Raw genomic sequence first — 7,046 nt, forward strand, 5'->3', positions numbered from 1 at the left:
AGCAGGCAGATTCTCAACCACTGCGCCACCAGGGAAGCCCCTTGTGCCATTCTAATTCCACCGAGAGGGAACTTTTTTTCTTTCTGAGGAGATAAACCAATTTTATGGTCTATCATTATGTTATACAAAAGATCTAGAAATAACAGGTTTGTAGAGAAGAAATAAATGAATGGTAAATATGAGGCAACAGAAATAAGTTAAAATTGAATTATTTTCCATGATATTGGGATGAAAAGCATTTCAAAGCATGTAGGTGTGGCTTTAGAGTAGGTTTTGTCCACTGGCCAAAGCCTGTCATAAAATTAAGGTGTTCAGCACCTTGTCTGCTCTACTGGCTTCTGACAAAACTGATGCATTATCCTGCCTTTCCCCTGCCCTGGAAGCTATAGTCAGCCAGGTGGGGTCTCCAGGAGGAGGACTTTTATGCCTTCACCCTGAACTGAGACAGTGTAGAGTGGGCCCCGAACTCTTGCCAGGTCCTGCCCTCAAGGAATCTTCTGAAGAGCTACATCCAGGACCTGGTACTACTCCCATCTGTGTGTGTGTGTGTGTGTGTGTGTGTGTGTGTGTGTGTGTGTGTTACTGTGTGCCTGCCCCAGGGGTGAATTTCTAAGCTGGGAAAGGAAAGACTTTTCTTCCTCTGTGTGTAGGAAGACACTTTCTTATGCCTCCCTGCTGCATGTGTCTGTGTGTCTAATGTGCTGATGAGAGAAATGACCTTTCACTCCTCGCCAGATCAGGGTCTGGGGAGGCAGGGAGCTGAATGGTGAAAGAGCTACTGATGCTAAGAAAATGTTCTTAGAGAAGCTGAGTACTTGTTACATCCTTCAGCTCAGGGTGAGCAAGAGAGATCCATTCTGGGTCCCTACTCTGTGTTAAATGCTTTTATCTTTTAATCCTCAGAATAATTTAAATCAAAGCTCATGGAGGTTAAGTTAATGTGCCAGATTCATACATTAAGCAAACAACAGGCAAGGTTTGAAGCCAAGTCTCTCTGATGCCAAAGCTGAGTCGTTTCCACTCTCTTCCCCAGCAACCCTATTGATCTCCATCATGGTCCGAGGGATTGGGACATTTAATGAGGGAGCAGGAAAAAAAACAAGTGGAAACAACCTCAAAATGTAAGAAGAGCCTCTCTGGATGTACATTCTCTCTCAGGGGGAATTGGGATGCCACAAGGCCCCACGTTCTCTGCTGGGTCAGGAACCTGTACTTGCCAAACTCAAAGGCTAAGGATTTTCATGTGCTTTTCGGGGGTTTATTTCCCTTTTGTTATTCTTTGATTTTTCTGACGTTCTTTTTGAAGATCCTGGCCTGACTCAGCTGGGCTAAGGGGACCCAAGAGGGAATGGGGGCAGAGGAGGAGGGAGCAGTGGCAACGCAGCCCTGGGGGCGAGCAGGGTGTGCCAGCTGAGAGGAAAGTGACAAATTCCAGAATGAAACACTCAGGCTGCTGTTTCCCTCTTCCAGAACACCCACTCCCAAGAGCTCTTCTCTTCGCTTGTCTTGGAAGAGATGTGTGTGTGTGTGTGTGTGAGAGAGAGAAAGGGACAGGGATTAAGTCCTCAGAGACCAAGCTACTTGCTGTTGTCAGTGTCTTGATTCCTGGTCCCCCGTGGTCCCAGCAGCATTCGGGGCACCCACATAAGCCCTGCCTCTTAGTGAGCACATATTTGGTTCCACTGCAGCCTATGTCCCATCTCTCATCTAATCCTGGTATTCAATCCTTTCCCTCTGGCTCCCAAACCTATTATTCCAGTACAAACTTTGGACCCTGACTACACCACAACAACAGGGTTCTGCTGTGTCAATGAGACTGTTTAACAACGAGGGTAGTGAAGGCACACCTTGCCTGGTTGGGCACTGGAGAACTAAGGAGAGAGAAGTACAATAGACAACAGAGAGATGGACTGATGGATGGATGGATAGATAGATGACTGACTTTTTTGAGTGTCTGCCTTTGTGCCAGGAACTGGGCTAAGAGCCTGAGTATTAGCTTAATGAATCATCTTTTAAATCTATGAAGTAAGAATACACTATACAAGTTGTATTCATTCTCAAATAATTTAATAGGTGCCAGGCATTGTGCTGAATGTTTCACTTAGTCTTGACAGTAATCCATTTCCTTTGCATTAAGAGAATAATTAATACAGGGATTCCTAGCCCTTCCCTGAGGAGATACTGGAGGGGCGTGGCAAGTAGAAAGAACAGGAGCCTTGGCATCAGGCAGGCCTGAGTTCAAATCATGATAGGTTTGTCAATATGGGTGTGTTCTTTTTTGGAAAGCAATTAGGCTCTATGTATCAAGGACCAAATTAAATCCACTACTGGGAATCTACCATAAGGCAACACTAATAGGTAACATTTATAACTACTCATGCCAGGCACTGTTCTAACTGCTTTAGATGAGTCATCTTATTTATTTATTTTTTATTTATTTAGTTTTTTGGCTGCGTTGGGTCTTTGTTGCTGCACATGGGCTTTCCCTAGTTGCAGAGAACAGGGGATACTCTTCGTTGTGGTGTGCGGGCTTCTCATTGCGGTGGCTTCTCTTGTTGCGGAGCACGGGCTCTAGGGGCGTGGGCTTCAGTAGTTGTAGCTCGTGGGCTCTAGAGCGCAGGCTCAGTAGTTGTGGCCCATGGGCTTAGTTGCTCCCCGGCATGTATCTTCCCAGACCAGGGATTGAACCCGTGTCCCCTGCGTTGGCAGGTGGATTCTTAACCACTGCGCCACCAGGGAAGTCCTGAGTCATCTTATTTAACTCTAACAACAACCCCATGAAAAAGTTACTTTTATCATCCCTCTTATACAGAAGTGAAAACTGAGACCCATAATTTACCCAAGGTTATATGACTTGTAAGGGTGGAGCCCAGATTCCAAGCTTGGCAGCCAGGCTCCAAGGCCTCACTCTTCAACTCTACACCACACTGACTGTATGAACTTTGCACATAAAACTGGCTAAACTGATAGCTAAAACTGGCTATCACAAAAAAAAAAAAAAAAAAAAAAAAAAAAAGGGACTTCTCTGGCGGTCCAGTGGTTAAGACTCTGCTCTTCCAAAGCAGGGGGCACAGGTTTAAGCCCTTGTCCGGGAACTAAGATCCCACATGCTGTGCAGTGTGGTCAAAAAACCAAAACCAAAACCAAACAAACAAACCAAAAACAAAATTAAAAAATGGCTATCACAGTATCGATTATTGTTATAGAAAGTTTGGAACACATATAAATGTCCCCAAAACAGGGCACAGGGTAAGCAAATTTAAATAATGTTTTTAAAGAGTTTACAATACCAATAGGGAAATGCTTGTGTTATAATATGAAGTGGAAAAAAGTAGGTTACAAAATTGTACATACAGTATAACCACAAGTATGCAAAAAAGACTAGAAAAACATCCTAGGAGGAATTAAAGCAAAGTGCTATTAAGGGTTGTCTCTGGATGGAGGCAACCATGGTTCATTTAAATGTTCCCCTTTTTTCTTTTCTGTATTTTCTAAATTCTCTGTAATGTACATGCTTTACCTTAAAATTATTTCAAAACTTAAACAAAAACAGGTATTTACTGTATTGTATGTTGGGTGCCCTTTGAAGACTCATCTCCTCTCTCAATTTCATCACTTCCAGCAGGGATAATGGAGGGGCTGGAGGGGGGGTGACCTCTCCCCCTGGCCTGTGCGGTGGGAGAATTATAGTAAATGAGGTCACCTTTCTAACGGGTTATGTTCTCCTTACAGCTGGGTGGACTGAAGCCCTAGTGATTCTCACAGAAAAAAGGAAGGCAAAGAAGAAGCAGCAGGGAAGATGCAGAGGTTGGGAAACATAAGGTTAGGAGAGAAGGAGGGGGCAGAGGAGACATCTTGGGGAGGAAGGGGGAAATGAGGAAGGAGAGCTGGAGCCCCAAGATGGGTCAGGGAGCTGCGATGGAAGAAAGTGAATCAGTGATGAGGCAAGATAAAGAGTGGGCAGAAAAGAGGACGACAGAGATTGAGAGAGAGAGAGAACGCAGCAGCCTGTAAGAGATTTAATTCTTTTCAATGCCAAGGTTCCTGTTAAGCTGCAGTGGATTGCCCCAATGTTACAGAAACCATTTTCTGCAGTTAAATGATGCTTACATCTAGGGGAAGCCTTTCCTTGGGCTTGCAACTTGAATCTCTCTCCCAGCTGCCTGGCCACTCCCCAGTCCTCGAGTCTCCAGCAAAAAAGGACCTTTCTGGACTGTAGCCACTGCAGTTTGCCAGGGACAACTAGACTTATGCCTGCTGCAATTCATCCAGCCAATGCTGGGAACTTTGGTACCAACGGACAGGAGTTATGACATGAACGCAGGATTAACACCCAGCTGTCCCAGAACACAGTTTGCAAAGGCTGCCTAAGGCTTTTAGTTTATAGGCACTAAAAAAAAAAAAAAATCATGGAACAATGTGAGATCTGCAAGGGTCATCTGTAGAATCTACCACAGGGAAGGAAATGAGGTCCAGAGAGAGAAAAAGAATTAGCTAAGACCAACAGCTGGTTGGCAGCAGGGGAGTTTGGGCTTTCTGATTTCTTATGGGTAGAACATCGTTTATAACCTGAGTGAGTGATGTTTTATGTTTTCAAAGGGCTCGCTGTGAATCTAACTACCCTTCTTTTCCCCTCATAATATGCCCCTGAGACAGGTAACCCAGGAACAAGCTTGATATTTGTGGGTAGAAAAGCAGCAGCTCAGGGAGGCCATGGAATTCTCTCAGTGTTAATGGGCTGATTAATAAGGTGCTGGGGCTCAAAATGAAATCTTCTTGAGAATGAGAGTATGGGGTCACACACTTTCCTGAGGAACTTTCAGCCACGGGAAGTCGGGAGCAATTTCAACTTCTGCAGTTTGCTGGAGACTTCAGGTCAAAGTTCCTGCTTGGGGCAGCTTATCAAGGGTTAGAGGCAGAGAGTGAGCATGTCCAAATTTCTACTGTCACATTCTGATTTCTACTGTGACATCATCTGCCTTGCACAGTTCTGATGTGTGTGGCCTTAAAGCCATTATCACTGATAACCACTGATGGAGCACTTATTGTATATAGGGAATGGAACAGGTTCTGGGGATACATGGAGATACAAGACATGGCTTCGGTCATCAGAGACAAGATAATTTTTTATCTGTGGAATAAGGTCAAATACATACAAATAGAAAGAGGTGATGAGTCTGAGTTCTTGAACAGTGCCCCTCCCTTGCTTGTGCTATTCTATTTTCTTGAAATCCTCTGCTGCACCCACCTGCACATCCCTAAAATCTCAGCTCAGGTGTTTCCTTCTCAGGCATCTTTTCCCAGACTCCTCAGCCTGGGTTGGATTCCCTTCCACTGGCTTCCTGTAAGTCCCTCCATGTTCCCTACTATAGCACTCAGCACTCTGTACTTCTAAATATTACTTGTCTCTCTCTCCCACCTGACTCTGATTTCGGGGAGAAAGATGGGGCTGTATTTTTCATCCCTGGTAACTAGGCTGTGCCTGACATAACTAGACAATTAATAGATATTTGTTGACTAGACAAAAGCAACCATTCTGCTTCTACCGCCTCCAGCATAGACTCTCTAAGGACCCTTGCAGCTCTAACTTACTGTCACTTTATACTTGCCAGTTGAGGCATTGTTTCCTTTGAGGCTGGATGTGACTGCACTTAGTAGTGATGGAAACCACCTCACTGTTGCCCCTCTTTTCCTCCTCAGGGACCTAATGATAATCTGAGCATGGACAACATTGGGAACCTGTGGCTTACTTCACATCCCTTTTATTAGAGTGGCCAGGGCTGGCAGGAGTCCACTAGGAACTTCCTTTCCATGTCTAACAAGGTCTCCACCTAGTTACCTGGTTGCTGGGTAGATGAGGCTGGGAAAATCCAGTGGCTAAGCAACACAGAACACTCAGGAAAGAAAACTAGCCAGAATTATTTGTAGATTAGAAAAGCAAGGAAACTTAATGGGAACAGACATTCAGAGTACCTGCCAGGCTGTTAATAATGTCAGAGGAGAAGAGCTTGGAACCAGCTGGAGGAAAAAGATAAGAAACACATTTATTTCCTCTGCCCAGACCACATCAGCTGTCCCCCACCCCCATCCCTATACCTTGTGTTTTACTGTTAGAAAACAATGGTTGCATTTCTCTGGCATGCTGCACTGCGTCACTCTCTTTCTACATGCAGGAAGATCAAGTCCAAGATGTTAGTAAATTTGTTTGGCAGCAACAATGGGGTGTGTTACTGTCCATGGTGCTGAGTTCCCAGTGGGGCCTTGAGGCCTCTGAGTCTTAGCCAGGTTTGTCTGCCCTCACAGATGACCCAGCTGATGAATGATAGGAATCAGTTGGGCTGTGGACAAGGAAGACTTGAGAGCCTGTCTGGAAAGACAGGCCTACAATAAATTATCTGAAACCCTTGGAGCCAGATGTTTTTCAGAATTTAGAATTTTTCAGATTTTAACAAGGTAATACGGTACATCTACTGCCTATTATGTAAAATCCTTAGTGAGGTCCAGGGCAGCACCACTTAATCAAGCACATCCATATTTCCTCAGAAAAACGTATGACTACTCATCCCAAGTGTGATCAGTAAAGATGTTAAATAGCCTCATGGCAGTTCAGGGTCTTCCTGCAAATGAGTTTGTTTGCCTTAGACTTATGAAAAATCTTTTGATCTTAGAGTGTTTTGAATTTCAGAATTTTGGTTAAGGGATGTGGTCCCATCCTTGGATTCCACCTTGGGTCAAACTGACCTGCAAAAATTCCTGTGGTTGAGCAAATTTCTTCAGCTTGTAAATGTCCTGATTGGGGGTTGGAGGCAGGGGATGGATGAGGAATGAAACTAAACCAAAGAAAAGCAGCTTAAAGTATAGTCCTCAAACCTCCCCACCCACAAAGATTCACAAGCATAATTTTCTCCTGAGGACAAATAGTTAATAATTCTTAAAGTATAGCTGGAGATCCTGGAAGCACACAGATTGAAAAATAGAAGCCCATTAGTCCGTTTTTCTACACGCAAGCCTGACTGCCCCTGGACTCTGGGCAACCTCTCATCTCC

The sequence above is a fragment of the Balaenoptera acutorostrata genome, chromosome 3 (genome assembly GCF_949987535.1).
Source record: "Balaenoptera acutorostrata chromosome 3, mBalAcu1.1, whole genome shotgun sequence".
Lineage (NCBI taxonomy): Eukaryota > Metazoa > Chordata > Mammalia > Artiodactyla > Balaenopteridae > Balaenoptera > Balaenoptera acutorostrata.